The 21,621-nt window shown below is 40.2% G+C and overlaps 1 protein-coding gene across 1 annotated transcript in view; it reads right to left on the bottom strand.

Annotated features, from left to right (window-relative positions):
* clasp1a (cytoplasmic linker associated protein 1a) overlaps window positions 1-21,621 on the bottom strand; it is a 234,507-nt gene that overhangs the window by 102,895 nt on the left and 109,991 nt on the right.

The raw sequence follows: 21,621 nt of genomic DNA, 5'->3' as shown, positions 1-21,621 counted from the left end.
AAGGAGGGACAGTAAATCGGAGCGTGGAGCGATAGCAGAGGGAGAAAGGCAGAGAAAACGACTATGTTCTTACGAGTGCAGATTTTCTTGCACATCAGCTTCCTCAGCATCCTTCTGTTGCATTCTCTAATACGCTCCCTCCTGTTCAGCAGACATCACTGTCGAGCGGGTGGGTGTGGCTAAATATATGTGTGCCTTCGTTTCATGACGGGCTCCGACGAAGTGCCAGACTAAGCAGCCCTTCAGGCTTTCTCTCCGGTTTCAGCTGCCAAGTGTGTGTGTGTGTGTGTGTGTGTGTGGCCGCGCGCATGTGAGTGTCTCCATCCCACAATGTCATCATGATGCAGCCGGTCGCTAGAGACCCTCTGTGAAAGCGGGAGGGGCCTTTTGTTGTGAGATTACCTTTGTGGTCATGATGAACAATTTCCTTACAACACCAAGGGCAGAAGCAATAACCAAGCAAAAAACAAAATGACATCTTAAATCACAATACCATCATTACTGCAAACTCAAGAAACCACGCAAGAAAAAAAGACTCCTACAGCTTCATGTGACACCACAGAGTAAAAGTCACATACATAGTTTTCAGTGTAGGTCCAACCCACCAACACACGGACCAAAAGGACCAACACTGCCATCAGACAGCCCTGCAATAAACTGAGAAAACAATGGCAACAACAAAAGACTCGGTTCTCAGGTTTCAGCTCCAAAACTGTCACAGATACAGCACATACCATGGTAGTACCACATACAAAATGGGATAATTTCATATGTTCCAAAATAGTGTGTTAACAGGGGTGTCGGAAAAAATCAGTTCACGTCTGAATTGCGATTCTTATTTATTACGATTCTGAATTGATCCAAAATGTCCAAGAATCGATTTATAAAAAGCATTTTTTTAAACATTTTCTTGCTTACTTGCTGCGTGTACCGTTTGTCAGCCAACGGCTTCCATACTACAGCGTCCCATGAGGGGGGGCTTCAAACACTCGTGAGCTGCAGAGTTCAGTGGCTGTAGCTTAGCATGGCGGATGAAGAGCTAATTCAGCCAGCACCGTCTTTGCTGAAGGCAAATGTTTGGGCGCATTTTGGATTTTATTATTTGCTGCGTAAGACGGAGCTTGACATGACTTATGCAGTGTGCAAAATCTGCAAAATGAAAGTCAAGTACTTTGGAAACACTTCAAATCTGCAAGCCCACATGCTACGTCATCACCCAGAGCTAAAAGAGGGGAGCAGCGTTATCTGCTGACTACTGACCAGCGCTTCGCTAAACTGCCAGCCAACTCCGAACAAGCAAAGCAAATAAGTAAATTTACATCTAGAATCACTTGATTAACCTTGTAAAGCTGCATTTTCTTAAACATAAACATTTTTTAAGTAATATAACTATTTCTCAGAGCTCTTTGAATCAAAAATCGATTCTGAATCGGAATCGAATTGAATCGTGAGTTGTTGAACGTTTCACATCCCTATGTGTTAATGCAATAAAGTTATACAGTCTCAGAGGCAAAATGTATTTATTTATTCTCCAACAGCAGACACATCCTTAAAGGTGTACCACCGCTGGGTTTTTAAGATTTATGTCACAAAAAGAATGGTCCTTGGCACCACAACAATTTCATTTGTTAGCCTTTAAATAAGGTATTCATAATATGACATTGCCTATATAAACAAAATTCATGCTGTTTGGAAAAAATTTATGATTTATTCCCCTGAAGGGAAAAAAATTCAAGTAAACAGACGGCTATGAAATATATTCGGTAGTGACCATAGTGACATCACAGATGACGTGGGGCTTCCCCCGAGTTGCATGAGGGACTGCTGGAAAGCACAAGGCAACAGCCAGTCAGTAGAGAAAGACACGGTGACATCAGCTGGCTGCTCGCTCAACCAAAATAAACCAAGATGGCAGAAAACGCTCTGAAACAACTTATTTGTGGATAAATCTGTTTGTCATATATTTTGTAAAAGTTAGCAAAAAGTAAATATTTCTAAATCTAGTATTGGGACAAGTTCAAACAGGAGTTGGCAAGACCTCTATTATGGCATTCTTTTGACGATTAGGGATGATGTGGCAAGGAAAGGGGTTGAGATAACATTGATGTGGGTTCCAGCATATAGGTATCCCAACAAATAAGAAGATGGATAGTTTGGCCAAAAAAGCTGTCACAAATGAAAACAGACATCAGCATTAGCTAATCTTTCCAAAGCAGAGGGTAAGTGTATTGTCAGGAGGGAAATTAACTTACAATGGCAAAAATGCTGAGAGCGGGAGACTAAGGGTAGACATTTATTTTCAATAGCTAGTAGAGTGACAGATTCAGTAAACGATTGCAGAAGAAATGGGTGGAAAAGAAAGGATGAAGTCACTGGTGCTTGACTGAGAATTGGTCATTCTTTCTTGAACAGTACTCTCTTCATCCTAGGAAATCATCATAGTGGACTACGTTTGGAATGTCTACAGCCAGAGACAGTGCAGCATGTGCTCATGTATTGTATTAAATGTTCCAGAGAAAGGCAAGAGTTTCTCTCAGAATTTAGAAGAATAGGCCTGAAAGAAGTTTCTGTAGGAACTGTTTTAGACATAGGGTCAAGTGGGAGGGGGAAGTGTTGGCTTTTTAAATACTTGAAAGACACTGGACTCATCGAGAGGATTTAGTACTGCTATAACGGACTGATGTAGAAGGTGGGAGTAATGCAACAATAAGGATGCCGGCTCCTATTAAACACCATAGAAGAAGAAGAAGAAGAAGACAGGGTGCTTTGATTTCATTACAGGGGCACATTTTGAGGAAGGAGCACATTTCCAAAATGCCACAAGAACACCCCCCCCCCCCCCCCCCAAAAAAAGTATTTAATTTACTCATATTTGGAGTCAGCCTGGGTAAATTCTTGGACCCATTGATTGTGCAGCTATGGCTAAGCTAGCATTAGCCGATAAAACAGTGATGCACTAACGTCATGATTTATTTCAATTACTCCCTCACCTCAGACAAATTTTCAGAAGCTCTGTTATTCAAACTGGGTGTTTGGATATATCCAAAAGAGAAGAAATTTAGATTGAGTGTGTCTGCTTGATCACCGTGGCTCCCGTCTCTTGCTGCTCTTGCTGTGAGCATCTGGCTTTGCCCTGCCACACTCAGAATAGTTGCTGGAAAAAAAAAGCTCCTCCCAGCAGGATGATGTCCATCACTCATTTTTCAGTTTTTTGCTCCTAATTTTGTGGTTATGACTCACAGACTGTGTGCCCTTGACACCCCACCCCAAAAAAGGATCACACCCCCGCCCAAAATCTAAAATAGACATTTTTGAAACCGGATAACACCTCCGAAGTGATTTACAAGGCATCTTATAGATGTCAGCGTGCAGGCCCGGGGAAGGCACATCACACAAGGTCAAAGGTATCTCAAAAACTGGCGTTCGATGAAAAGAAAATATTAGTTATGGAATCCCCCCAGGTAAGTATGTTCTCTTCATTAAAGTGAGATTATGATGCTTGGATTCGATTGAAACAAAATTTTGTCCGTTTGGCTGTACTGTCATTTCAATGGCAGTACAGAATAATGAAATGACTAAAGAAAAGACTGCAAAGTAGTTATGTATTTAATGTTGACACAACAAATTGCATAACAGACCTGGTTACAACAATGAAAAATGACATTACTTGACTAGAAGAGTCTTTTCTAAGTTTAGGTACTTCTCCTGGTTCTGTACAATGCAGATCAATGAAGAAATGGTGTGTGATGTTCCATTTTTATTTCATTATTCTTATTTTATGGTTTGGTGGTCAGCACTCTTGGCTTGCAGCAAGAAAATCTTGGGTTCATGCCCACCCAAGCCCATTCTGCTTTGTAGATCTAGAGTTATGTTAGCAAAGGCAGCTGGCGTAAAACCAGGGCAAAATCAAGATGTGGATCCCTAACAGATCTGCTGTGGCGAGGAGCAGCCAAAGAAAGATATTTCTCCTTCACTGACAAGCAGAATAAAAAATAAATAAATCTTCTAAAGTTGGTGTCAAGTGTGAGGAAGGGTACACTTGTTGGCCACTTCACAATGAATCAATCACAAAACTAATCAGCCAATCACGTAGTAGAAAACTAATTAAAGCCCCTCCCACACATGCAGCAAAAAGCCTGCATTAACCACAAAATACTTGTCACAGGAAATCATCTATATCTGAACAGGTCATCATAGGTTTGGAAGTGTTCATAAACTACTGATTCACTGCTAACCACAGGAAATGTGGATTACCTCAGCTTTGTACAGAAATGGACGCAGCACTCCACTTTCAGTATGGTGGAACTCATACGACCCAATCTGTTCCATATATAACATACATACACAGGGGTACACACACATACTAGAAGTGTGCACTTACTTGGAAGACTCAACTGCTAAAAATACTGCAGTTGATAAATGCCCCCCTGGTGCACCATAAAATCATAATTACAATATTAATACGGATGAGGTGGAGATGGATGATCCTCCAAAACAATAATTAAAAAATATGTCTATGTATATATCTACGTATTTTCCACAGCTGATCATTCACAAGCATGAGGTGAGCATGACAATCCAAGCTGGCCTTGCATCAACAAGACTACACCCTGTTACCCTGCTCCTGGGGAGGAGCAGATGTCATCACAACATGTATATGGTTCCCATGCAATCAAACAGTGTATTATCACATTTGGAATCACAAGTACTCACAAACTGTCACACTGGCAGAGATGAGTAGGTACTATTATGGGAACATCACAATGGCATTGAGATCCGTGTGTTTGGCATACAGAGGATTCACTGTAGTTCAAACCAAGCATCAGAATGGGGAAAAAAAGTGATTTAAGCATCTTTGAAGGTAGAATGGTGTTGATGGAGAAAGGCTGATTTGAGTATTTTACAAAGTGGTGATCTGCGGAGATGTTGATGCAAAACCATCAAACATATCTACAGCCAAGGTGCCACATAAACGTTCTAAGACCCACCAGAACATCAGGATCACACCTGAGGAACTAATGGACCTGGAGGCATCAGACAGAAATGTGACACTGTCCAACTCTAAGAGATCACATCATCATGATGGCCTAAAAGGCTGTAGATGACAAAAGAACCCAAAAGGTAACTAAAAAAGGTTCAGTAGGCAAGGATAACAACTAAATCTATCTTGCAACTATTAATTCATACACAATATATTTAATTGGAAATGAAGTGGACATTATGAGTGGCTTAATGCAAATATTGTTTAGTAAAATGGAACATGTGCAGTTGAGTAAAATAATGTTAGTAGCCAAGTGTTATGAGCCCTGTCTGTCTGTCTTTGTCCTCTGGCTCCCCCTTGTGACTCTTCCTAGTGTTGATACTGTCTGAGGTCCCTGTGGGTTTTCATGTCCATGACTAGCCTTATCCTCTGGCTCCCCCTAGTGACTGTTCCTAGTGTTGCCAGTGTTTGGGCATCCTGTGGGTTTTTAGCTGTCTGTGCTGTCTGTCTCCTTAGTATGTCTTTGGTGATTATTTTAACATGCTGGTTTTATTGTGTTTCATCCCTGTGTTTATTTTATCATAGTTGTGTTTGTATATTTACTGAAGTTAGTTCTTCCTGTTTTATTTTAGTGGTCTTGGGTTCCCTTGTATGTTTTGTTAACTTTCTTTCTGTGTCTCTCCCCAGCTGTTGTCTATCTATAATTACCGTCAACTGTCATCCATTTGAGTGATTACCTCCAGTGTGCTGCTTGAATGTTTGTACTTTGTTGTTTTCATCCATTACGTCTAGTAGTGATTGTCTTCTTGTTGGTGACCTTTATTTGCCTCTTGTGAATGTTTGACCTCACTTGCTCTTTGGACACTTTCCCAGTTGATTGCCACTCATGTTTCTGGACCTTGTCTGCCCTTCTGACTACTCTCCTTGCATATATAGGGAGTCCCAAAAAAATACAACATTTAAAACACTCGGTTTGACCCTTAAATGCTACAAACTTAATCACTTATGTTTCTTTTTTACTTGCAGAGACCCTGAAGTTTATGTTGATGCCAAGCAAGACTCAGGAAAATGCCAAGATTAACCATACTACAGCAAACAAAAATTATTGAGTTTTGGCACCAGACCAAGAGTGTCAAACAGGTGCAGCAACTTGATGCTAGACTGACAAAATGCAGGGCCAATATTGACATTGGTATGAAAAACTTCAACCTTTCAACTTTCTATCCAGCCATAAATTTATTTCCTAGACATATGCTTTGACCATTTTCTTTACTGATAAAATGTTGCATATTTTTGGGGGACACCCAAGATATATACAGTAGTGTTCAGAATAATAGTAGTGCTATGTGACTAAAAAAAATTAATCCAGGTTTTGAGTGTTACATGGGAAACAAGTTACCAGTAGATTCAGTGGATTCTCACAAATCCAACAAGACCAAGCATTCATGATATGCACATTCTTAAGGCTATGAAATTGGGCTATTAGTAAAAAAAAAAGTAGAAAAGGGGGTGTTCACGCTGTAGCGACTTTTTCCACTAAGTGACACCTCGGTGCAGGTTTCTTTTTCCGAGTGAAGAACACAGTTATGGGTAGTTGACGCTCTTTTTTCTTCTGGGCAAGAAGATTATAAACAGGCACCCGCAGAACACAATGTGCGTGCTGTTTCTTCGCTCACTGCCTCCTGTGTTACCGCTGCGGGACGGATGCGGGACCCGCAAAGAATCCAAGTCATTAAAAAAACTACAAACCTCTCTCAGTGGCCACGAAGCTCTGCGGCTGCGGATTTCTCCACAAGAATTCTATCCTTGCGGGCTGCTGGAGGGCTCTGCATCAAAACAGCGAGCGTAGTCTCTGGACCTGTTGCCAGATTTTGGCCGCAACTCCGCACAGCAGACAGTGGGGTGGTGTGAGTGGCCCGCTGTGGCGCTTACCGAGCCTGCAGACTCGGTAAGTGCATCGGAGGCAGTGACAGTAATCGCGGTGATGCCGACCAGCCTGCCTGATGAGGACGCAGAACACAATGCGCTGTAAAAAAAAAAAAAGCATGCAAAATTGCACTAAAAAAAATCTGAAACTGAAAATCTGCGAAACTGTGAGGTCGCGAAAGGTGAACCGCGTTATAGCAAGATAGCGAGGGACCACTGTATACTCAAAACCTGGATTAATCTTTTTAGTTACATAGCACTACTATTATTCTGAACACTACTGTGTGTGTGTGTGTGTGTGTGTGTGTGTGTGTGTGTGTGTATGTGTATATATATATATATATATATATATATGAATTATGAGCTGATGAAATCAAACACTTACAGCAGCCAAAGAAGCAAAGTGACCAATGTAAGAAAAATATATTCACCTGTAACAGCTGCTGCAGGTCCACAAATGCAATAAAAAAAAAAAAAAAATCACCACCACTCTCTTCAAAAGCTTTTTACTGCTCCACAATAGCAATCTTTAAAAATACTCTTTCATACAGGAGCGTGCATGTGCTTGCTTCTAGTGTCTTGCTTTTTGTGTTCAATTGCATAAAATAAACCATAGTGTTTTGTGTTTCTCTTGCCTCTACCTGTTTAATCCAGACAGGATTTAAATCAGGGACTATCAACAGGGGAAACTGTGCTCTCATTCTTTTGAAAAGAGGAGCTGCGGGGGGAGGGGGGGTGTGCAGATGAGGGATTAAGCAGAACGCGTTCTGTTCTGTGCATGTTATTATTCTTTCATCTGTGTGCAGTGAGTGAAAACTGTTACAGGCAGAGAACAATCATTTGAAAATTGACTCATAAATCATATTCTCTGGCTTCTGGCAACATCTGTGAGCCAATAATACTGCAACATGACACATGTCTGATGTGCTAAAAGGTAGACTGAAAGATAGGATGACTGTTAGTCTGCAATAGAGATCCATCAACATGAACAACTTTATGGTGCTTAACAGCAAGAGACACCCCCCCACCCCCCCAACACAAAAAAAAAAGCTGTTGGAAATCAGAAATATAATTCATCAACCCTCATCTCTGTTCTCCAATAAGCTGGTTCCACTGATCACTGCCAGGTAAGGCTTGCCTTGGCAAGCAAGTGCCTGGAATCTACCATAGAGTCTGCAAGCTTCAAAATTCAAAATAATATTGAGGCTTTTGCAAGAAGAGATTCAACACAGGAAATCCTGAAAGTAAACTGTCCAATGAGAAATGCAATTCTTAAGCAAAATCAAAACTGAAACAAAGGAAATGTGAAGGCAGAAAAGGATAACTGTACGCACCATGTCTAATTCAGTCTGTCTTGAACAACAACAACATAAAAGAGAGAGAATGAACTCCGGAATACAATACATTTCACTGTGGGAGTGCTGTGATCAGAGCACACAGCACAGAAACACACTGTGGAAGCCTGGATGTTTCTGAGCATAATAAGCTGATTATCCCCACTCAGACTTTACTGTCAGTTGAATTAATGACCCAAAAAAAGTACAGAAGTGAGACTTTGATTCCCCTGTGATCCATTAAGGCCACAAGGCTCACTTATTTTCATGCCAACCAACCTAGATTTGCACTGCATACTACATGTAAATTAGCATGAATCAGAGTGAAAATAGGACATTTTCTGCAGACGAGACCCAAATTGTTATCAGAATGAATTTAACAGAATTTAATACTCATACTTACACCACTGTACATTTTCATTTTAAACTCTCACACAGGGTAAAAAGTTCTACTTTCTATTGTATTGTTTTGAGTGTGTGGGGAGGGATAATTCATCAGTCAACCCCCAGGACAGTAAATCACGTTAAGCTGTAGAAACCTACGCTTAGGTTAGTGATGTTTTGATGTCTCTGGGCTACAGACCAGGCTTTGTTGGGTTAAACTGGTATTATGAGCACTCATCCGTGTCCCTTCCCTCAGAGGATGTAGTTGGTGTTGGCATTAACGCCATCTACCAGAATGTCTTTGCATGTCTGCAAAGCCAAACGGGTGTAAGCTTGTTTGTAGGGCATGTTTTGAAGGCTGTACCCATAATTTATTTTTGTTTCCCTCTTGGTATTCTGAGGCAGTCTAGACATTTACTCAAAGTAGTATTGCTGATATCTCTGCTTCCAACAACAAAAGAAAGTAGTACACAGTCCACAGTTCATATTTACATTCTTCCTGGCATATGTATTGGCAAAGCTTCCTCTGATGGCACTGTCAAATCAGTAATGAAAACATTCTTTGTGGCTGCTGAAGAGTTTACAAATCAGGTTGCTCGGCAGCATCTACAATTTGAATGAAACACCATCGGTGTGCTTTTCATCCACAAGAAATATAGTCCATGAGCCAGTCATGAATTTTGACCTAAGCGGTACCACTTAAGGTGATGAAACAACACTCAGAATCCAGCAACAGTGTACCATTTTCTACACAAAAATGTATGACAGCAAACCCTGGGTGGCAGCTGTATCCAGGCAGGGGATCAATGAAGAATTACACAGGGGTCCAAATTTTAAAAAGCTCCAGTCATGTTTAAAACTATACCACATTAGTTGTCTGATAATAACAATTCCAAGAAAGTGTAGTTTGGTCTATCTATGACTGAATGTTCTGGGGTTACAGGGTAAAAACATGACAAAATTGTGGCAAAGGTTCATTTTGGTTTGTACAGGGGTCAAACAAAGTTTCAATTTCAGTAAAGAGTTATGCAAATTTCTGGTTGAAATAAAAGGATTAATAAATGGAATAGTTTTGACTGTGTAGAATGTTTGGTCTCCAAAATAAAGCTCAAACAAGGTCACTGTACATTGGATTCTACGACATATGACATATGTGACCCTGTAACATGATAACTAAGCATGACAGATGGTGCAAACTATTCCTTTTTACAACCCTATTAACCCAAATAATAATTTGCATCACTTCTTACTTCAGAAAAATCCTGAATCACTGTGTGCGTGACGATAAAGTTATTCCAGTCATGGCCGAGATGTTAGCTTTAAAAATAATCCAGCAGCAATGTATTGGTGCTTCTGTGTTCATTCGGTAACAGCACAGAGCTGAAACGTCTACTACACTGTAATAATCAGTGTGTTAAACCTCCTTGTTATTATCAATAAATAAAACTGTTCCTTCCTCCAGATCAGGACAAATATTAATGATAGCAAGCAACAGGCATATTATCATGTAGTACTGCACCTATAGCACATATAGTACTGTTATAATACCTATGTTATTAAAAAAAAAGCAATTACACAAAATGTCTTCCTTCTGCATCAAAGTAATGCAGCTGTTATGCGTTGTGGTCTGTCCCCTGTCCATGTCTTATGTTAGTTGTGGTGTTTTCCTGTTTTGCACATTTTAGCCTTTCTTGAGTTCCACTTTACTTTTTAGCCTTTTTTCCTTGGTGTTGTACTCAGTTACTTTTTGGTTCCCCTTTAGGTTGGTAATTATTTATGGTGTGTTTTAGGTTCTACTCACCCCCAGAGCTCATTGTGGTTTGATGTTTCACTCTGTTTCTGTCAGTCCTTGCATGTGCTTGTAGGCGTGGCTCTGTCACATGGTGTAATTTCACAGGTGTGTCTCATTGTAATTGCCCCACCTGTCTCTCGTCTTCTCGTTACATATCACTGTGCTGTTCTCAGTGGTTGGGATATTCTGGTTTGTTGTGCTGCTGTCTGTTTAGCTAGTTCTATGTTAGGTCACCTCAACGTGCCCTGGTGCCGCTGCCAAGTCCCCTCCTCTGTTCCTGTTTGTTTTGGACAGCTCAGTTTTGGACTCATTACATTTCATGGCAAATAAACCATTAGCTTTTTCCTACTCCTGTCCGGTCATAGTCTGCATTTTTTTGGGTTCTATCATGCCATACTGTATATCACAACAGTTATAACTAATTAATAATATTTAATTGTGCGTGTGTGTCTGTGTGACTTTTATTTCAGGACCGAAAAACTCTACAGACTGGATCATGAACTAAAATGTGGATCAGTCAAAGCTGCCACCTGGCATGTTAATAACGTTTGAGTGAACCTGCAGTGTCCTGCTTAGAACTGTACCATTCCTGTGTTTTATACCTAGCCTCAAGTGACCTCTGACCCCACAACCTCACTTAAGAAAAACAGAAAAAAAAAAAAAAAAAAATCCAGTATTAGATTCCCCTCCAAATGAATCCACAAATGAGCAAAAGCAAGAGAAAGACATTAAGGCAAAACTGAAGGATTCAGAGGTCTTTTTGAGAAGTTGATAAAGTACCAGGCCATAAATAATTACAGCGGGGCCGCAGAGCAAAACAAATGTTAATTTTGTGATAAAAGCAAGGAATTTGGCACACATATTTTAAATTAACTATTGTTTATTTTCAGATACAGAGTCATCCTGGAGCTGACCCCTAATGAGCTACAGGGGTCAATAAAGAAATACACAGGGGTCAAACTTTTAAAATGCTCCAATCATGTTGAAAACTGTACCACATTATTTGTCTGATCATAATGATTCCAAAAAGGTATAGTTTGGCCTCTCTATGACTGAATGTTCTGGAGTTATAGGATAAAAATGGCAAAAATGGTGGCAAAGATCAGTTTCAGTTTGTACAAGGGTGAAAAGTTAAAGTTGCTCTCATTGTGGTAAAAAGTGATGCAAATTATTGGTTGAAATAAAAGGGTTAATAATTGGAATAGTTTTGACTGTGTTGAATGCTTTGTATCCAAAGTAAAGGTCAAACAAGGTTGATGTCCATTGGATTCTAGGACGTATGACATATGTTACCCCATAACATGATAACTAAGCATGACAGATGGTGCAAAATATTCCTTTTTAAAATGCTATTAACTCAAGCAATAATTTGTTTTATTTTTTACCAAAATTGGAGCAACATTAACGTTTGACCCCTGTACAAACTGAAACTATCCTTTGTCACCATTTTTGCTGTTTTTACCCCATAACTCCATGGAATTCAGTCATAGATAGCTAAAACTATACCTTTTTGGAATTGTTATGATCAGACAAATAATGTGGTAGTTTTCAACATGATTGGAGCATTTTAAAAATTTGACCCCTGTGTAATTCTTTATTGACCCCTGTAGCTCATTAGAGGTCAGCTCCAGGATGGCTCCATATCTGAAAATAAACATTAGTTAATTGAGAATATGTGTGCCAAATTCCATGCTTTTATCACAAAATGAACATTTTTATGGAAATTTTAGCTAAGCTACACCACAATTATTGGAGATGAGATGTTTCCAGTTTTTGTTTGGACCATGGTTCTGTTAACAGTGTGTAAAATATATTAAAATTTAGATGCATATATTAATTCATATATGCATATTTCTCAGTTTTCTAAAGACTATTTGAGTTATTTTTGAATTGCAGTTTTGTAAGAATAAAAATATTTCTGGTTCAAACATTGAAACAAGTCTTGTTTGTTTCCCAACTACACTATTTTATCATTATACCGCTAATTTCCTATAACTAAATCATTAAGATTATACAAGCATAATGAAGTATGTTTATATATCAAAATTATGATTAAAATACATACAACAAACTTGTTTACGTTTCAGAAAAGGCTGCAAGAACTGCATCTCTATCAGTAATATGAAACAGAGTATTGAAAGCATTTCTTGCATTGAAGTAGCACATTGCCACAAGTGCAGCTGATGGGTTTGAGTGCTGTTTGATCATGCACTGTCATTCGATCACAAACACCTGCTGTCAAACCAGATGGCCAGGAGACAATTGAAAAGGTACTTAGATTGTAAAGTGAGTATTTTTACAGTTTATCATGCCATTTATATTCCATTAGCAACTATTGCAGAGATGGGTTTGATCATATATCAGCATTGGGTCAAATGCTTACATTATACACTGATCAGATTTCTGAGATTTAGAGCCGATCTACTTCCTGATCCAAGAATTAGCCTCAAGAATTAATGAAATTGGGATGAAATAATAAAATGTTTCTGGAAATATAGCCAGCTATATGTTGTAAGTAAAATATTTTTCCAGAGTATGTGTCACTGGCGTATTAGTTGCATCTGTCCAAAAATGAATCATGAAGACAAATAAAACATGAAAGTCACAAAAGTTTATAAGCCAAATTTTTTTTCTGAAACATGGTGTTGTTGGTTTATGCAATGAAAAGCGAAATGAATATAGTCTGCATAGTATTTATTTATAAGACAAACCCCGTATTAGCAAGCAGATGCTAACAGGCTAACGTTATTGCAAGAAGCACAAAGAACTTGAGACTAAACTGCTTCTTGTCGCGACTGAACAGACAAAACAGCTGTTCTGGCTGTGTCACAAAGTGAAAGCAAGTGGAGTGAAGCAGTATGAAGGTGAGGTTCTTCCTTCTCTTTCTTCAACAGCGTTGCCTTTCACTTTGAGAGCATGATTTAACTTGTAAACTTTAAACTTTAAATTTCACTTGTTCTCTAAGATGCAGCACATCCTTCTTATCCGGTTGTTAAGCGCTGACATAACGCATCACGTGATAAATCTGTTTCCGGGTCCAAAGACCTCCAAGTTTATAATTAAAGTTAGGTCTGTTTGATCCTTTTAAGGATTCACAGTTTAAGTTTAGTTTGTGTTTACATTGTGCGCAAACCTCCGTCCCTCCCTTCTCCGCCTCCACCTCCATTAACCGCATTCATCTGGTTCTATGATCAGAACACTTAATAAAACTTTTTTTTCTTTTACTTTACATATTTTATTATGCACAGGTAAAATATACGTCTGTTTGTTAATAAAAAATTATTTATTACAATAAACAGGACATTAAAGTGCAAACTTCACTTTCTCCCCGAACGACATGAACAGGAAGCGATCGCAGCTCACATCAACTCCCACTGAAAATAATGGAGAAACAACCTGAGTGTCAACATAAAACATCGCAGTAACAACGTCGAAAAACCCAGTTAATATATCCAGGAGAGTTTTAGGCACAATATACAAAGAGTTTTATGTTGCGATGTTAATGCTGTTGTCTGTGTGCAACGATGTCAGTGCAGCCTGATCAGATCTTCTCAGTGCAGTTCTCAATGTTAATGACAGCGCGCCTTTTTTGTTTGGAGCCGGAAGTTGAAAATCACATGATGCGTTAAGTCACACTTAACAACCGGATTGAAATCCTCTTTTTATTCATCTTCTACCTGTTTTACAGTGGTTGGCATCCAGCTTAATGGTGCATTACTGCCACCTCCTGCTCCTAAGTGTGAATCACAGTACATCTAAATACATACATACATACATACATACATACATACATACATACATACATACATACACAGGAGCAGCTTGCCACAGCATGTGTCATTTTGTGGCCACAGATACCAATGGAATGGTATCTGGTAGATGGTATTTTTTTTCCATATACAGCACATTCACAAAGGCTTCACAGTGCTTCACATTTCCACATTTTGTTATGTTACAGCCTTTTTCCAAAATGGAGTAAATTCATTCTTTCCTTAATCGACTCACAACACCCCATAATGACAACATGAAAAAAACTTTTTTGAAATTTTTGCAAATTTATTCAAATAAAAAACTAAAATCACATGTACATAACTATTAATACCCTTTGCTCAACACTTTGTTGATGCACCTTTGGCAGCAATTACAGCCTCAAGTCTAATATGATGCCACAAGCTTGACACACCTATCGTTGGGCAGTTTGCCCATTCCTCTTTGCAGCACCTCTCAAGCTACACCAGGTTGGATGGAGACAATGTTTTTCCTCCCAACACTTAAAATTTAGAAGTGACTTATACAGTATACCTGGAAAGTATTCACAACGCTTCACCTTTTCCACATTTTGTGTTATAGCCTTATTCCAAAATTGGTGAAATTCTTTTTTTTCTCGTCAAAATTCTACACACAACATCCTATAATGACAATGTAAAAAAACGTTTTTGGAGATTTTTGCCAATGGACGATGTGGTTCTGTTGGCTTCGTCAAATCAGGACCTTCAGCATGCACTGGGGCGGTTTGCAGCCGAGTGCGAAGCGTCCGAGATGAAAATCAGCACCTCCAAATCCGAGGCCATGGTTCTCGACCGGAAAAAGGTGCTTTGCCCTCTTCAGGTTGGTGGAGTGTCCTTGCCTCAAGTGGAGGAGTTTAAGTATCTCGGGGTCTTGTTCACGAGTGAGGGATGGATGGAGTGTGAGATCGATAGACGGATCGGTGCAGCATCTGCAGTGATGCGGTCGCTGTATCGGACCGTCGTGGTGAAGAGAGAGCTGAGTAGGGGGGCAAAGCTCTCGATTTACCGATCGATCTACGTTCCGATCCTCACCTATGGTCATGAGATTTGGCTCATGACCGAAAGAACAAGATCGTGAGTACAAGTGGCCGAGATGAGATTCCTCTGCAGGGTGGCTGGGTGCTCCCTTAGAGATAGGGTGAGGAGCTCGGTCACTCGGGAGGAGCTCGGAGTCGAGCCGCTGCTCCTCCATGTCGAAAGGAGTCAATTGAGGTGGCTCGGGCATCTTTTCCGGATGCCCTCTGGACGCTTCGCTGGAGAGGCATTCCGGGCACGTTCCATTGGGAGGAGGCCCCGGGGAAGACCCAGGACACGCTGGAGGGACTACATCTCTCGGCTGGCTTGGGAACGCCTTGGGGTTCCCCCGGAAGAGGGAGGTCTGGGCGGCTTTGCTTGAGCTGCTGCCCCCGCGACCCGACTCCGGATAAAACGGAAGAAAATGGATGGATGGATGGATGGATAAAACTAAGAAATCACATTCACATAAGTACTCACAGCCTTTGCCAGGAAGCTCAAAATTGAGCTCAGGTGCATCCTGTTTCCACTGACTATCCTTGAGATGTTTCTACAGCTTAATTGGAATCCACCTGGGGTAAATTCAGTTGACTGGACATGATTTGGAAAGACACACACCTGCCTACATATAAGGTCCCACAGTTGACAGGCATGTCAGAACACAAACAAAGCATGGATATAGTCTGCGTAATAAGGAACTGTCAAAGGAATTGTTGGTGGACCTCTGAGACAGGACTGTCTCATGGCACAAATCTGGAAAAGGGTACAGAAACATTTCTGCTGCTTTGAAGGTCCTAATGAGCATAGTGGCTTCCATCATCCATAAATGGAAGAAGTTCAGATCCACCAGGATTCCTCTGGGAGCTGGCCACCCGTCTAAACTGAGCAATTGGGGAAGAAGAGCCTTAGTTAGGGAGGTGGCCAAGAAATGGATGGCTACTCTGTCAGAGCTCCAGCATTCCTCTGTGGAGAGAGGAGAACCTTCCAGAAAGACAATCATCTCTGCATCAATCCACCAATCAGGCCTGTATGGTAGAGTGGCCAGACAGAACCCACTCCTTAGTAAAAGGCACATGGCAGCCCAACTGGAGTTTGCCAAAAGGCACATGAAGGAATCTCAAACCATTAAAAACAAAATTCTCTGGTCTGAAGAGACAAAGATTGAACTCTTTGGCGTGAATGTCAAATATCATGTTTAGAGGAAACCAGGCACCATCTCTACAGTGAAGCATGGTGGTGGCAGCATCAGGCCGTGGGGATCTTTTTCAGCAGCAGGAACTGGGAGACTAGTCAGGATTGAGGGAAAGATGAATACAGCAATGTACAGAGACATCCTGGATGAAAACCTGCTCCAGAGCGCTCTTGACCTCAGACTGGGGCGATGGTTTATCTTTCAGCAGGACAGTGACCCTAAGCACAATCCAAGATATGAAAGGAGTGGCTTCAGGACATCTCTGTGAATGTCCTTGAGTGGCCCAGCCAGAGCCGAGACCCAAATCCGATTTAACATCTCTGCAGAGATCTGAAAATGGCTGTGCACCAACACAATATTCATCCAACCTGATGGAGCTTGAGAGATGCTGCAAAGAGGAATGGGCAAAACTGTCCAAAGATAGGTGCACCAAGCTTGTGGCATCAATTTCAAGAAGACTTGAGGCTGTAACTGCTGCCAAAGGTGCATCAACAACATATTAAGCAAAGGCTGTGAATACTTACGTACAGGTGATTTCTTATTTTTTTTTCTAATAAATTTGCAAAAATTAAAAAAAAAAAAAAAAACTTTTTTCATGTTGTCATTAGTGTCATGATTTGGGTTTTGCCAGCTTTTATTTCTTGGCTTTGTGTTCTTCAGTTACATTTTGTTTATTCTCTCTCTGGGGTTTTTCTGTTTGGGTCTGTCTTTCATGTCTGTCTCTGCTGGCTCTTGGCGGTGGGTGTTTCCCTGTCTGGCCACACCCTCCTTCTGGTGTGTTCCACACACACCTGTTCTCTATCTGCACCCCATCACCTGGGTGTATTTAAGCTCCCCATTGTGCTTTACTCCCGCGCCTTGTGCCTCTTTCCAGCTCAGTATCTTTATTTTCTTGTCTTGCTTTGTTTGCCTCATCGTGTTTTTTGACTACCTGCCTGTGTACTTCGACCACGCCTAAGCCTGATGTTTTTGTTACTGTTGCTCTTTTTGGACTGCCTTTCTGTGTACCAACTCCAGCTTGTTACCCGAGTAAATGCCTTGACTCCACTGAGCTGTGTACCTGCATCCTGCATTTGTGCCCAGCCCATCTTGCCTGTCAAACCTGATAATTATGGGTTGTTGTGAGGAGAATTTTGAGGGAAAAGAATTAATTGACTCCATTTTGGAATAAGGTTGTAACATTACAAAATGTGGAAATACTTTCTGGATGCACTGTACTTTGGTAATGATGAGATATGATCCAATGAGCACATATGGTATTTATGCAGTCAGACAAAATAAATAATTTTTTAAAAATCAATCTGATGTAGATGCAGAATAAACCCACTCAAACCAAGAAGATGAGAGACAAAACCACACTGACAACAGAGTCTCTGGTGATCAGAGACACCAGCTAGAATTGAAAAAGATTAAAAATAACACAATCTGGGTGTTTAAAAAAACATTCTTGAAAATGGAAACCTGTTTTTCTGAATTCTGCAAAAAAAAAAGATAAGGGAAATCACAAGATGTGCTCAATATGTGGTTCGGTCAGATCTCCCTTCAACATGTTTACACTCCTCCATATTGTCTTTCTGTCTGGAGATTTTCTAACTGCAAAATGACATTGATATTGTCACTGGGTTTGCATGACTGATTTGGTCTCAAAGTAGAATTCCACCAATTTCCCTTTTTTGCTCAATTGTAAGTGACATCCTCATTGCATCAGTCTAAAACTACATCAGAAGAAATTCCTCACATGTATCTTGATGTCTGACCAAAAAAAAAATAAAAATAAAAATAAAAACTGAATTCAGATTAGCCATTGCAGAATTAGAGTCAAATGATTTTGTGGCACTTTTTTGGGACACCCTGTATATACATCCAATCTGTGTGAACAAAACCCATCTTCAATAATGACAATGTACAAAAACTTGTGGAGCTGTTCCTGTATTTTTCATCAGTAAGACTGCTTGATGATCTAAACTCATCTTGCTCAACAGTCAGAGTGAAATGTTACAAGCAGGCAAAAGAACAGTCGTTTGTCTGTGCTCATAAATCTGCATTTCAGCATTTCAACCTAACTCAGTCGTAGAGGTTCTATTTTGTACCCAGTAAAGAGGCAGATATTCATTCCTGAGTTGGCACAGATATCACTGGCCTGGTGGCAGTCTCTTATTGTGGTCCTCAAAGGCTCCCATTTACCCCCACCCGCACATGGACTGAGGGGCCATTTGCCCATTTCACTCGACGAACAATGAAGACAAAGGCATCATTCAGCAGGCTGGAAACTGTTTACATTCTTGTGTTCTCTGTCTCCACTTGTTTTTGTGTGTCATAAAAATGTTTTTGACCTTTTCTAATTGCCTGCTTTTGCCCATTTGTCACAATGAATTGTCTCAGATGTTGACACACTATTTAATAAAAGCCAAAGACATTTTTACAAATAACAGTTTTTAAATGATAATTCTACTGACTGAAGACAAAGCGTTATCCAACGCTCTCACGAACCATGTGAAAATGCAATTCCCATAATCCACTGTTTATCTAGGGGATGGTTACTAATCAGTGTTTCGCAGTTGTGAATCTCACGCCCATCTCGCGGTCTGTGACTCGGGAGAGGTTGGTTTCAGTAGAGTTCCGGTAAACAAACCTCGTGAAGTATGGACAACAAGACAATATCGGGGCATGGCAGAAGTCTATCACAGGTGCTACACCTCCTCTAGATAACCCTCTCACCTTAGGAGAACGTGTCATCATCATAATCGCCCGTGAACTCGATCAACGCCAGTCACATCCTCACTAGCCATTGTTTACACGCGCTGTGAGACGGTGGAACTCTGCTGGCACCGCAGTATACTCTGGGAAGCGCAAGGAGCTGCCAGGGGGATTATGGGAAATGTTAAAGTACCAAATAGCAAAAAAAAAAAAAAAAAAAGTCAAGCTGTGTCCACACACACCAATATTTTTCTTTTCAGTTTAGAGACATTACACTAAAAAATAATAATAATATTGCTTCACATTCCATTTTGGTTTTGCAGAAAAGTTAAATTAACTAAACTTATTTTGTATGGCTCATAAATTGAATGTAGTCCAGAATTACTTAGTTGTTAAAATTATTATTATTATTATTATTATTATGCAGTAAGTAAGAGTTGTGTAAAAAATGTCTTAAAAAGTGGACCTTGGGCGTGTCCCCCCCATCTGTAAAATTATACTTATTATGATGTAACATCTCTTCATAATCTAATTTCAGGTTCAGATGCCGTGCGTGCAATGACACACATTGGCATGCAGTGTTTTTGAATATGCTGTGCAGTGTTCACCAATAGATCACACAAGTGGCACTAAATTTATGCGTGCCAGAAATTTTGAACTTTTCAAAATTTTCTTTGCACACTGGCACACAGCCATGCACAGTTTACAACAGTGTACGAGTTACTCATTGGGACGCAAGACTGCGTGCCAGTGCGGGGATCAAATCTGTACAAGTGTCAGGGTGCCTTCAGTCGTTACAGTGCTGTGAGAGACTCAAACACGCCACCCCCGCACCTCCTCCAGAGTGCAAACAGGACACACATTAGATTAATTAGACAGAAATTTATTGATCCCTTGGGAAGACTCCCTCATGGACATTGAAGTTCCAAAAGTGAAAGTTTAAAAAAAAAAACAAAAAAAAAAACAGTTTGCAAATATAAATATAAATCCACAAATATAAATTCCAGATATACTGATTGCTACTGGTTTACTGACTACTAATGTTCCTCTCTTTCCCATCCTCTATCTTCCTGTTACTCCTCCCCCTGAGTGAGGAGTTGTCTGTCAGTCTGTTGGCCTGAGGGACAAAGGAAGAGGCTCCTCTGGTTGCTGATGACGGAGTGCAGAGGGTGACTGGCATTGTCTATAATGTCCAGCAGTTTGTCCACTGTTCTCTTCTCCGCCACCGTCACCAGAGAGTCCAGCTTCATGCCAACCACAGAGAAAGTCCACCTGATAAGTTTGTCCAGCCTGGATGTGTCCTTCTTGGATGCTGCCCCCGCCCCCCCAGCACACCATGGAGTAAAAGAGGACGCTGGATACTACTGATTGATAGAACATCCTCAGGAGTTTTCTGAAGTCTGCAAGTTCCAAGATAAAAGTCTATATTCTGTCAATTATTTGGTAATTTCAGTTTATGGATGGCCTACTGGAATGTACATTGCTCACCACTGATGTTTGTCCATTTTGAAGCAGTTACACCACTCTGATTTGTGTTATACCCATGCCAGGGTAGAGAAAACCACTGGTCCGAGGTCGCAGATCAGTAAATTTTGGCCTATGTCTAGTAGATATTTTCCACTGCCAGACCGATGTCTAGTTAAAAATCTTGTCAGTCTCGTGATTAAAAGTGTTCACAAGTCTGACAATTTTTTTTCAAACTTGTGCCTTAATAGCTGAGCCATTCGGACATAACAGCAGAGTTTGGATAGCAAGCCATCCAGCCTTGATTTGGACAGTCAATTTTAGAAAAAGCCAGCAGAAAAAGCCATGACCGGCTTGCTGAAAGCTGTTTAAAATGCGGTGTTTTTCAAACGAGCCGTCTGTGTGTCTGTGTGTGTGTGTGTGTGCAGAGCTGCTCACACAGGCAGGGAGAGTGTGAGGGGGAGGGACTGAATGGAGTAGTGTCTCAATGCGCAGGTTCTCACATTAAGCAGGTGAAAACTCTGAACTTTAATAAACTTTTATTTTTAAAAAGGATTTATTTTAGATCATGAGTTAATGTAGTTGTTTTCTGTTCAAGCACAAAACGTGACTGAGAAGCAGAAAAAAAAATATTTTAGTGTGATGAATTCCATCATCACACTAAAATTCCAGCCAGAATAAAATAAAAGCTGTTAATTTATGTTATTTTTCAAAATTATTAGGCTGCAGCTATATGCTTTGTTCATTTCAAAGTAAGTTACCTCTTATTTTATTCTTATTTTCAAAAAAACACGGGGAGCCTAATCAGCCTGCTTTGTTCTGTCAGTTTATCTCAAAGTTTTCCTGCACATGTCCGTTATTTTTTCCTTCTTTATATAACCCCAGTTCCAATGCATTTGGGACGTTGTGTAAAATGTAAATAAAACAGAATACAATGATTTGCAAATCCTCTTCAACCTATATTCAAGTGAATACACCACAAAGACAAGATATTTAATGTTCAAACTGATAAACTTTATTGTTTTTGTGCAATATTTGCTCATTTTGAA

The sequence above is a fragment of the Thalassophryne amazonica genome, chromosome 14, assembly GCF_902500255.1.
Source record: "Thalassophryne amazonica chromosome 14, fThaAma1.1, whole genome shotgun sequence".
Taxonomy (NCBI): Eukaryota; Metazoa; Chordata; class Actinopteri; order Batrachoidiformes; family Batrachoididae; genus Thalassophryne; species Thalassophryne amazonica.
This window is presented reverse-complemented; position numbering and strand designations above follow the sequence as displayed.